The sequence below is a fragment of the Monodelphis domestica genome, chromosome 4 (assembly GCF_027887165.1).
Source record: "Monodelphis domestica isolate mMonDom1 chromosome 4, mMonDom1.pri, whole genome shotgun sequence".
In the NCBI taxonomy this organism is placed as follows: domain Eukaryota; kingdom Metazoa; phylum Chordata; class Mammalia; order Didelphimorphia; family Didelphidae; genus Monodelphis; species Monodelphis domestica.
The window spans coordinates 172,015,376-172,028,077 of NC_077230.1; positions in this window are offsets into that span (position 1 = coordinate 172,015,376).

A 12,702-nucleotide genomic window follows, 5' to 3' on the forward strand; every position below is an offset into this window, starting at 1 on the left:
ATAATTTGACATTTTGAGTTTATGATTAGTCTTTCATTACCTTTGTATGTGTCTCATAAGTCAAATTTCCTATTGAATTCTGGGTTACCACCCAGGAATATTTGTGGAACTCCTTTAGCTCATTAAAATATTCATTATTTAACCTTTTATAATTATGCCTATTTTTGCTCCACAGTATTTAAATTGGTATTTTTTTCTGGTTGCTTCTATTATTTTCTTCTTAAATTGGGAGTTAAGAGCTTAGCCATGATTTTCTTGTGAATTTTTATTTTTGTTTGTTTTTTGATTCTTTCAATTTGTATTTTATCCTTTGATTCTAGAATTTCGGGGCAGTTTTCTTGTAACTTCCTGGGAAGTTACTCATCTTCTCTTGTCTCTCCTTGATCTATTTTCCAGGTCTGTTGTTTTTGTGATAAAATATTTTGTGATAAGATTCTATTATTTAATTCTTTTGATTTTCTTTATTTTTTGTTGTCTTAGGAAATCATTAACTTCCCCTTGTCCAATTATACTTCTTAATAGATCGTTTTCTTCCATGAGTTTTGGGATCACTTTTTACAACTGACTGGTCTTTCATAATTTTCTTTATTTTTCTTGCATTGCTCTTTTTTTCTAGTTTTTTCTTCACCTCTCTCATTTGGTTTTTGAGGTCTTTTAAATTCTTTTAAAGCTCTTTTTGAGCTTGTGGCCATTTATTATATTTTGTTCCTATTCTTGAAATTGGTGTTTTTATTTTACTGTCCTCTGAGTTTGAGCCAAAGTCTTCTCTGTCTGCATGATAGCTATCAATAATTGGGTTCTTATTCCTTTGCTTGCTCATTTTTTAAAAATAATTTTAGCAGCCAGGCTAATAGAAATTATTATTTTCCTTTTGATAGAGTCTTGTGGTTCCTACAGTATTGAGATATGTTAGATTTCATTTTTCCTGGATAACTTTTATCTTATTCTAGCTTTTGTGGTCCAGGCTCAGATGTACTCCCAGTCCCCACCTCAAACCTTAGTCAGTGATTGACTTCAGGTGCTCCATAAGTAGTTCTGCCACTGTAACTGCAAGCAGCCAGTTCACCTCCCCTGTGATAGCAGTCAGAGACTCCACTCTTCTAGGTGTGACCACAACTGATAGGGTTCTAGATCCTCAGCAACAACACTCATGAGTATATACTCCTTCATTCCTCCTCTCCTACTGCAATAGCCCTGAATAAAGCAGGTGCTTAGTATGTTTTCCTCAGGCCTACAGAGTCCCTTGTTTGTTAGCAATAAAGTTTGAGTTCCTACCCTTAGGCCTAGACCAAGGATGGCAAATTCATGGCACAGGTGCCAAAGAGGACACACAGATCACTCTCTGTGGATACGTGGCCACCTCCCTCCCCACTCCCAATTCCTCCTACCAGAGTTCGTTACTCAAAAGGCAGAGAAACTTGGGTGCAGCTTCTCCTCTCCCCATCTCCATCATACCTGACGGCATTTTTTCACATCCCAAACCCCCTCTGCCCAGCAGCCAAATGGGAGTGCAAAGGGGGTAAGGTGGGTAGCTAATAGGTGGCAAAGCTGGAGGGGAACAGAGCTCTCAGACCACTCCACTACCCCTCTGGGGAATGGAGCCTAGTACTCTGTCTCTAAAAGGTTCACCCATCACTGTCCTCTGACTCTGAGATATCTACTCCTTCAGTACCTAGCTTTTGGTCACTAAGGATCTCCAAATCCAATGCAGCAGTAGACACAGCTGCTCCTAAGGCCCTATACCTGTTAATTGCAGTGATATCCTCAGGATGCAAGCTCCTAGGTTTTTCCAAACAAGGTGAGGTTGCTAATTATGAAGATTAAATTGTAACCCTTGTCTATTTTTAAATTTAAACCCCATAAATGTAAACATGGTGCTTAAAAGTTAAGTATGAAGATCTGCCCATTTAGATCTAATCTAATTAATCATGAAGTGGGAGGTCTGTGACCCACATGTACAACAATGGGTAATGAATCAGAATTGACTAACTGACTTCTGGGCAATCACAGAACAGGACTTCAACTGTGATGGGTAGATATAGAATTAGGGGAAGACACAGGAAGTGAAGCAAGAGAAAATGTCTTTAAAGGAGCTGTTACTTCCTGTGAGAATTCAATTCTTCATGCTTTCGAGTTGAGGCTGGTGAAGAAGGGCAGAAGGATCTGCTGACTAGACTGGCATGCGATGAGTGAAAAAGTTGACTCTTAACTGCTGATTTTTCTCAGAAGAGACCAGCCTCAGGAAAGACCTATCCTCTTGAGAAAGTTCCTGGGTGCTTAGCTTTGCTGAGGCCAGCTAAAACTAACTCTCCCTGCCCAAGAGGGATGGGAATAAATTACTTAGTGCCTAGACTAGATATATTACCCTAACCTCTCTCTGGTTTCTTGCTTTACTCTTCCTACATTTCTAAACTAAGTTGCAAATAAAATCTCTTTGAAATTAATTAAATTCCTGGTGACCACTGTGAGATTTAAAATGGTTGAGGTCTTAAACTGTAGTGATTAAAATAGTGGAAGATATAAATTGTGATAGATATAAGAGAGGGTAAGTAAATTTGACCGCAGAAATATGTTTCACTACAGTGTCTTGGGTTTTAAAATCAAATATAAGGTAGTCGCCAGGGAAATATTCCCAATTATTCAAATACCCAAGTCAACTGTGTTTTATAGAGATTTTAATTAACAATACAATGAGTAATCAAAGAAAGAGAGAGAGAGTAAGAAAGGAATAAGTATGAAGGGCCTCAAGCCAATATGGCCTAGACCTGAGTCTTAAAAGAGAAATCAGTCCGTTTTTTAACACTCACCACAAGGTCTGACTAAACAAGGATACTAGTGACACCAGGCCAGCGTCCTTCCTCAAAGAGTCTTCCAGCCAGAGATTGTTCAAAGGGCCTCTCTCAAGAGCCTCCAGAGCTCCTACCCCAGAGGGACAGAGCCCCTCAGAGGAGCTCCTCAAGGAGCTCTCCTTCAGAATGAGATTTCCTCCAAGAGCACTTCTCCTCAAAGAGATCTATCTCCAAGGAAAGAGCCCTCAAGCATAAGTCCTCAAGGAAATGAGTCTCTCAGAATGAGATCCTCCAGAATGAGAGTCAGAAATCGAGCTCCCTGAATGAGATCCAGGCTCTTATTTTTAAGGGCAAAATTTCCTCTGTCACCTCCCCTAAGTACTTACATCTACCAATCACTGTAGATGTTTCTAAAGGACCGCCCATTTTGAATTCACAGCTGAGTAGTTTTAATCTCTTTAGTAAGTCAGAAAAAAATGCTGCTGTGTCGACAAATTTCATTAAGAAAAAACCTCTGAATAAGTTATCACCCTTTTAGGTTTAAGTAGTTTACAAGTTGCCCCACCTATATGGGTACCTAGTAACCCATTGTATCAATTTTAAAAACAGGCATGACTCAAAGAATTTCCTGTCCTTTCCATAAGCATGGGTCAAAGCACTTTCATTGTTCCGCAAGGAGTTTTCTGTCCTAAAGCAGTCTTAAGTAGGGTGGAGTAGGGATATTCCCAAGGCAAGGAGTTTTCACATTCAAGTAGAATTCTCACTATCTGCTAGGGAATTTTTTTAAGTAGAAGATTCCCCAATGGGGAAATTTCCAACATTCATAAGTGAGAAATTTTAAGGTTTACACCACACTATTAAAATATAAAATCCAACCCTTTAAAAATTTGACCCCTTTTCCCCCTTACATAATCCTGTTCTTCTGGGGCTACTTTGTGGTCTCCACTCTTTGTTCCTACCCCCCAGGGGCCTAAGGAAGTAGAACTGAGACCAGGGAAATCAGAAACCTTCCCCCTTAGTTGTTCTTGTCTACTCAGCTTCACTTGGGATTCCTGACTATTTTTTGCCATTTTTATCATTGATTCTATGGACTTATTTTTGGTTGTTTGTGGTAGGTATTAGGAGGGCAATGAAGCTTCATGCCCTAGTCCTCCATCTTTCCACCAGAAGTCTGTGCCTTTGCTTAGAATATCTGCTGGTTCCTCCCCATGCACCAGTATCTACTTATTGATTTCCAACCTATACTTTAAGGCCCAGTTCAAATATTGCCTCATCTATGAAGTCTTCCATTATTTGCTACCTCAGGAAGTAGTCTCCCTCAACTGATCACATAGAACTTTGATAATAATAAAAAAAATAGTACCAAAAACATCATATAGTACTTACTCTTTAAAGCGCTTTACAACTATCTCAGTTGATCTTCATAATAACCCTGGAAGGTAGATACTATTATTATCCTCTTTTCATATATGAGGAAACTGAGACATCCAGAGGTTAAGTGACTTGTCTAGGGTCCCCTAGTTAGCAACTGTCTAAGATCAGATTTGAACTCAGCTCTCCTTCACTCCAGACCCAGTGCTTTACCCACTGGGCCACCTGCCTGAGATTAAAGTGAGAAGTTACTTCCAACTGGAAATTTTGAGGAATACTTTATGGAGAACATGGCACCTAAGTTGGACCTTGAAGGAATAGAGAGAAGAATACTTTCCAAGTATAGGAAACACGTAAGTAAAGGAATTTATACAAAAAAGACAGAGCAAAATTTTAAAATGATGACTAGCCCAATTTGACTGGAATTATATTCTATAAAGGCTTATAGAATGAGTGGAGGCTGAAAAGGCAACTTAAAAGAATGTAATAGATATTCCTGCATGGTAGTATAACCTTTGTGTCAGGCACAATGGACTATGCTGTCTCAAAGGCCTTCCTCTAACAATATTCTTAGTGGTTTATTCTCCAACTCAAAGTCTCTCCTCTGAACACAAACATCTAGCTCAAGGGTAGAAATGAGAAATATAGCTCTCAAATGGCCCTCAACTCTCCTATAAGTACTCAGGCTAATAGAGACGTTAAACATAATATAAAGATTTAAAATAGTAAGAACCGTAGAAATGACGTGTATTGGAAAGTTGGTATTCTCTCCCAGAGAGCTTTGTTTCTGTCTCCAGAGCTTCAAGGGGACCACAGATCCTTAAAACTGAGAACTAATCAGTAAAATTCGAGTCTTGCGCAAATAAAAATGAAAAAACAAGTTATTAAGTACCCCATAATATGCCAAGTACTATGCTAAGCACTTTAAAAAATATTATCTCATTTGGTTCTCACCACTACCCTAAGAGGCAAATACTTTTATTAAATACACTAGAGGAAACTGAAGCAGACAGAGATTACAGTGGTTAATTGACTTACCCAGACTCACACAGCTAGTAAGTGTCTGAGGCTGGATTTGAATTCATGTCTTCCTGATTCCAGGATCTGTACTCATTCCACTGAGGAAAATAATTTTCAGCATGTCCCATGATGGTAAAATTTAAGGGTCTTCAACTCTGTACTAAGCATTGGCTTTCTGAATGTCTCTTGCAGTTGGCAGCAACTTCTGTCATCCATATCTAACCTCATTCCTGCTCTCTCTCAACACAGTTCTCTCTCTTATTGTCTGGCACATAGTAGGTATCTATTGATAGATTGTTTGATTTTCTCCCTCATGGATGTCTCCAAATCTCTCCTGTGACATCGGAAGTAACATTCTGTATCTCCATGGTTTGTCAATCAGGAAGATGCTGCTCAGTGTTTCATATACATGTCCTTTGGGCTTATATGAGCAGGGAGGGAAGGCTGTTCCAGTTTCCATTAGTGTATGCCCCCTACATTAAGACAGCTAGTTTCTATTTCTATTTTATTTGGTTAGGAATGAGCTCCTTAAAGATGGGAAGTATTTCTTTTTACGACATATGTATACTCATATGTCTAATACAATAACATATACTTTTGGGGTATGCAAAAAAATAGTTATTCAAAGGTGACATAGCAAGCTTAATTCCACTGAAGTTAAAGGTATGCTTCTTGACAAGTCAGACAATGCCAAGACAGAAATAGAATAGGGTTCATTTGAAGCATCTTTTACAAGATGAGGAGTGGTTGAACACCAGTTCATTTTCCTGCTGTGCTGGGAGTGAAGGTGATGGAACGGGAAATTCAAAATAAGAGTGAGACAAAGCAAGAAGAGACACAAAATGGTCTCTTTGATGATGCAGATTTTTTTTTTCTTGAACAAATGTATATCTTGGAATTACTTCTATCCAGTCCTTCTGCATAGTATTGTATGAGTAAAAATGAGTAAAATACGATTAATAAATAAGCAGTTTGCATTGTATAATAAGAAAATGGCATTAACTTTGGAGTCAGAGGCCCTGTGTTCAAATCCTATCTCTGATATTTATTCTCTGGGTGGCCTCCTGAAGGCTCAGTTTCCTCATATGTAAAACAAGGGGTAGAGTGGACTAGAAGGTGTGTGTGGTCTCTTTCAGCTCTGGAATTATTATCTCATGGCATTTGAAAGGCTTGAAGGAAAAAAGATTATCCCTAGAGTGCTCTTTTTACTAGTAATACAGGTTTCCAATGGACACGCATCAGGAAATATTGTTGTCCAGTGTGTTACCAAATCTTTTACATATAGTTTTATGTATGTACATATATTTCATTAAGTATTTCCTAATTCCCTGCAAAAAAAAAAAATTTAAGTCTTTGAAAAAAAATTTAATTTCCAAACTTTCTCTTTTCCTTCTGCCTGTCCCCACTCCTTGAGAAGGTAAGCAATTCACAATCAATTATACATGTGAAGTTGTGCAAAAGATATGTCCATATTAGCCATGTTGCAAAAGAAAACACAGTGTGTCACAATATCTGGAAATTTTTTTCTCCAAAATACCTTTTGTATTCATCCCTTTCTCTCCATTTGCAAAGCCACTACCTGAAGTAAAGCCCTCATCATCTTTCACCTGAATTATTGCAATATCCTTTTCATTGATCTCCCTGCTTTTTGTATTTCCTCACTCCAGTTCATCCTCCACACAACTGTCAAAGGAATTTTCTTTAAGCCCAAGTTTGACCATGTTAAAGCACTATTTTAAAAATTTATGTATTTATTATATTAAATTTCCCATCTCTCTCTCCCTCCTTCCCTCCTCTCTGCACACTAGAGAAGGGCATTATTTAGCAAAAAGATGTATGTATATATAAAGGTATGACTTGCTTATTTCTATTTATCAGTTCTTTCTCTGGTAGCAGACATCTACAAGTCATTCTTTAAACAATATTTCTGTTGCTGTATATATATAATGCTGATTGTTTCACTCTTCATGGATATTTCTGTTTTGTTTTTAATTAACCTGATTGTTATTTCTTACAGTATAGTATTATTCCAACATAATCATATGCCACAGCTTGTTTATTCAATAAGCTCTAGTGGCAACCTTTTACCTCTAGGAGTAAATATCTACTCCTCTGTTGGCCATTTAAAGCTTTTCACAACCTATCTCATTCAGACTCCTTCACATTTATCCTTTCCACACATTCTATGAACCAGTTACATTGGCCTGATTAGCCTATTTGCTATTTCTTATACACAGTACCCTGTCTCCTAATCCTGTGCCTCTTATACCCCCTCTTCTCCTCTCTCTCCTCTTGCCCCTACTGCTTAGATTTCCCGGTTTCCTTCCAGACTGGACTCAAATATCAATTTGTACAGAGGACCTTTCTCCATCCCAAGATGAGAGGACCTTTCCCCTAAGGTTGCCTTGTTTCTTCTCTATCTTTATTTTGTTAATACCTATTTATATAGATGTTGGCTTCTCTACTAGAAAGTAAGCACTAGGGCCATTGGGTGGCCCAGTGGATACATCCAAACCTAGACATAGGAGAGCCCAAGTTCAAATCTGATCTCAACCACTTCCTAGCTGTGTGACCCTGGGCAAATCAATTAATTACAATTGTCTCTCTCCTACTTCACTTCTACTTAGGAATCAATATTGATTCTAAGACAGAAGGTAAAAGTTTTTGGTTTTGTTTTGCTTTAGTTTTTAAAGAAAGTAAGTAAGCCCTCAGGGGCAGGGGCTATTTATTTTATCTTCGTAGGCTAACACTTCTTGTAATAGTTAAAATTAAATTATGAGGCTGTTAATAGCTTTAATAACTTTGTTACATCAAAGTAGTAATTGTAAAGAGAGGGAAATGCAGGAAAGAGGTAGAGAGTTACTTAGCTTAATGCTTTATTGGCCGCCATGATGGATTGAAGCAAAGCACCAACAGAAGTACCTTCAGGTTCCAAGCTCCAGCCAGAAGACCCTCACTTCCTGCTAGGTCTGAACTTATAAGTAGTTTCCTCCTCCCACTAGCTCTCTCATGTCACATCTCAAGAACCAACCATAGTTTCTCAATTTGCCTGGCAATACCCAGGGGACAGTGCCTATGGGATCAGTTTCCCATTTTATTAGTTACTTGGTTCTCTAACTTCCTTTCTCTGAGGGGCTGTTTATACCTGCACATCTCAGAGGTAAATGATCTCTAGGTCAATGATAGATGATGTCAAACAAAGCAACATAATGGAGAGAGAAATTCCCTTCCAACACTGGCAAAAACTTTTTTTCTGAGTATTGTAACTGCACATTTGACTGAATTTGGTTCTTCTATGCAATTAAAAAAAACAACAACACAAAATCACAGAGATAATCATTTCAGTGTTGATGACATCAGTGTTATTTAAGCATGCACTTCTGGCAATTCTGTCTACAAAATAGGAAACATTGGTTCCCATCTACTGGAAGTCCTAGAGATCACATGAAACATATCAAATCTATTTTATTTCTATAAGGTTGCTATATCAATTATATTTTTACTTTTCCATTCCCCCACAATAGTGCTTAATCACTAATAGATGGTTGTTATTTTCCAATTAACAATATTGAGAGGTAAAGAAATGTACAAGTCCTCCTTCACTAAATATTTTGTGAAGAATTTTGACTGGTAGTTTTTGTTTTAAAGTGTCTTCCTGGTCATTCACCTACATAGCATTAGAACCTTTAAAACTTGTAGCTGTCCAACTCCACCTTGCTGAAATGGCTGATTTCCATAAGGAAATGATGAAGTTGCATCCACTTAGGTTCAGAGTTATGGTGTCCTTGTTGAATTTTTTCTATGCCATTGCTAAGTAAACTATCTTTTGTTAACCATTGAATGATCAATGAGTGTCTCCTTTCATTCTAACACTGAACCTAAATTCCTAAGGGAAGGATCTGAATCAGGCTTGCCCATTACAGCTCCCCTATTCAAAATCTTGTACAGAAAAGTATAGGTTAAATGTTTGACTCTTTCAAGCCACCTACCCATTAACAACCACTGAAAAAGGCGAGTCAGATGTTTTGATACTACTACAAAATATTTGGCAATGGATCATTTTTTTTATAATTGAATCAGTTATTTGCTGTTTTGTGGTGGTTTTATATCTTGCTTAATTATAATTAGCAATAAACTTTTTTTACACATTGCTGACAGTATTTATATTTGATGTTATATCTACATAGCTAAGCTTCAGGCTAATTGTAATATTGTCAAAGACTTAGTTGATGTTACTCTCTAATCTCTGCTCATAATAACTATATTACTGGAGTGTGACTTTACAAGCAATAAATACATAGTATATGATACTTCATACTTTTACACAAAATGTTCTGCTTTGTGCAATAGGATCTATTTAATAGGTCCATGACAGTTTTTTTCACTGTGTAAATCCATTAAATATTCAAAATAAGAGATAGTCATAAGCAAATATTTAAAAAAAAACATTATAACGAAGTTCTTTCTTTCTATTTTTCTTTTTAAAAAATCCTTACCTTCAGACTTAGAATTAATACTATGTATTGGTACCAAGGAAGAAGAGTGATAAGGGCTAGGCAATCAGGGTTAAGTGATTTGCCCAGGGTCACACAGCTAGGAAGTGTCTGAGGCCAGATTTGAACCCAGGACCTCCCATCTCTTGAGCCTTGGCTCTCAATCCACTGAACTATTCAATTGCCCTGAAGTTATTGATTACATGGTTATAACCAATGTTGGTGCAACATTCATGATGCTAGGGGGCATTGGAATATTATTACAAATCATGCATTTATCAGTAGGAGTAACAGGAAAAATAAGATTCTGCCTAATGAGAAACTTAGTGAGAATTCCTGAGTCATAGAATCATACATCCAGTGGCCATTGATTACAACCCCTTCTTTTTACATATAATACAACTGAAGCCTAGAAAAGTTAAATGCTTTCCAAGAAATCATACAATATGAATGGAGCAAAAGTGAGGTTCAAAGTCACCTAGTCCTTTCCTTCTTTCATTGTACTACATTCAATGATCCAGGGATTAGTCTTGGTCAAGGAGTTGTTGACATTTTCTTCAAAGGTCTAACTTTTTTCCATTACACTGGAATAAATGCTCACTAGGTTCAGGGAACTTTTTCTTTTTGTCTTTGGATCCCATTACCTAGTGAAATTCTTAGCTCCTAGTAGACACTTAATAATTGCTAATTAAATTTAATTTAATGATGGATTAGAAGCAAAGTTCATAAAAACTCTCTAATAAAAGCAGTCTTTACTTACCCAAGACCCAAAAGGGCTATAATTGAATGATTATTATGTTGATCTAGATGGAGACATTGAACTAACAATAAGAAATCATTTATTTCATCTACTGGGAAATAGACAACACAACAACATAAGCACAAAGGATTTTGTTGGATATATACTTTGGGATTTACTTTTATGTGCCAGAGAATGTGACATGTTCCACAAAGTGATGGAAGTTAGCCTCCACTCGCTTCTGGCCTCTTGGTGATGAATTATTTGGCCATGACAACATATGAAATAAAGGAAAAAGAGAGAAAATGGTCCTCAGTCCAATGTGAGCTCCTGTTTCTGCAGCGATGGAAACAAAAATATCAGAATGGTTTCAAAGTTAAGAGGAAGAGAGAGAGTAGAGGCTGCATAACTTTCTGGATATACTAAATGTCAAGCCTTTGCTATATCCATGGAATTCTGGCTCAACAATTAATTAGATCATTCCTTCTTTGTATAAAACAGAAGTGGCAAGCTAGTTCAAGTGAAACAAGTAACTTATAATACATTATACACAGTATCACCAATATTGTAATGATTATCAACTATTGAAAACTTAGCTACTCTGAGCAAGACAATGATCCAAGACAATTCTAAAGGAACTATAATGAAAAAATGTTATGCAGTTCTAGAGAAAGAACCGATGAACTCTTGAAGGCAAATTAAGCATTTTTTAACTTTATTTTTCATGTTTTCTTTTTGAAACATGACTAAGATGAAAGTATGTTTTATATGACTTCACATGTGTAATTAATATATTGCTTGCCTTTTCAAGGGATGAAGGAAGGGCAGGAGGGAGAAAGAATTTGGAACTCAATTTTTTTAAATTACTATTAAAAAATTTTACATGGAATTAGTAAATATGTAACAAAATAAATAAAACTACATGAAGTGAAATCAATTGTACAAAAAATCAAGCCATTCTCCAATTGATAAATGGGCAAGGGACATGGATAGGCAGTTCTCAGATAAAGAAATCAAAACTATTAATAAGCACATGAAGAAGTGTTCTAAATCTCTTATAATCAGAGAGATGCAAATTAAAACAACTCTGAGGTATCACCTCACACCTAGCAGATTGGCTAACATAACAGCAAAGGAAAGTAATGAATGCTGGAGGGGATGTGGCAAAGTAGGGACATTAATTCATTGCTGGTGGAGTTGTGAACTGATCCAACCATTCTGGAGGGCAATTTGGAACTATGCCCAAAGGGCAACAAAAGAAATACTACCCTTTGATCCAGCCATAGCACTGCTGGGTCTGTACCCCAAAGAGATAATGGACAAAAAGACTTGTACAAAAATATTCATAGCTGCGCTCTTTGTGGTGGCCAAAAACTGGAAAACGAGGGGATGCCCATCAATTGGGGAATGGCTGAACAAACTGTGGTATATGTTGGTGATGGAATACTATTGTGCTAAAAGGAATAATAAAGTGGAGGAGTTCCATGGAGACTGGAACAACCTCCAGGAAGTGATGCAGAGCGAGAGGAGCAGAACCAGGAGAACATTGTACACAGAGACTAATACACTGTGGTATAATCGAACGTAATGGACTTCTCCATTAATGGCTGTGTAATGCCCCTGAACAATTTGCAGGGATCTAGGAGAAAAAAACACTATTCATAAGCAAAGGATAAACTATGGGAGTGGAAACACCGAGGAAAAGCAACTGCCTGAATACAGCGGTTGAGGGGACATGACAGAGGAGAGACTCTAAATGAACACTCTAATGCAAATATTATCAACATAGCAATGGGTTCAAATCAAGAAAACATGTAATGCCCAGTGGATTTGCGAGTCGGCTATGGGGGGTGGGGGGGGGTAGGGGGGAGGAAAAGAAAATGATCTATGTCTTTAATGAATAATGCTTGGAAATGATCAAATAAAATATAACTTAAAAAAATACATGAAGTGTATTCATAAGGACAAAGAATTTGAGGTAGAATGGCAAACATAAAAACTAGGGAACAATTCAGTATAACTTGGGGGCATAAAATGTCAGGTGGTTAGGGATAAATCCATTATAAATGGGATAAGGGGTATTCCCCAATAAGGAAGGTGTGTCTTCATTTTGGAGAATAATAAAACTCCATATAAGGAACCCTCCACATGTAATATAGAGAATGTATATGTAAGGTATTACTAGCTTTGTATATGTATTATAGGAGATTTGTCTGTAAGAAGATGATTAGTGAGGGGATTAAGACATATATATACATATATGTCTTCTCCAAAATAGAATTTACCAGTG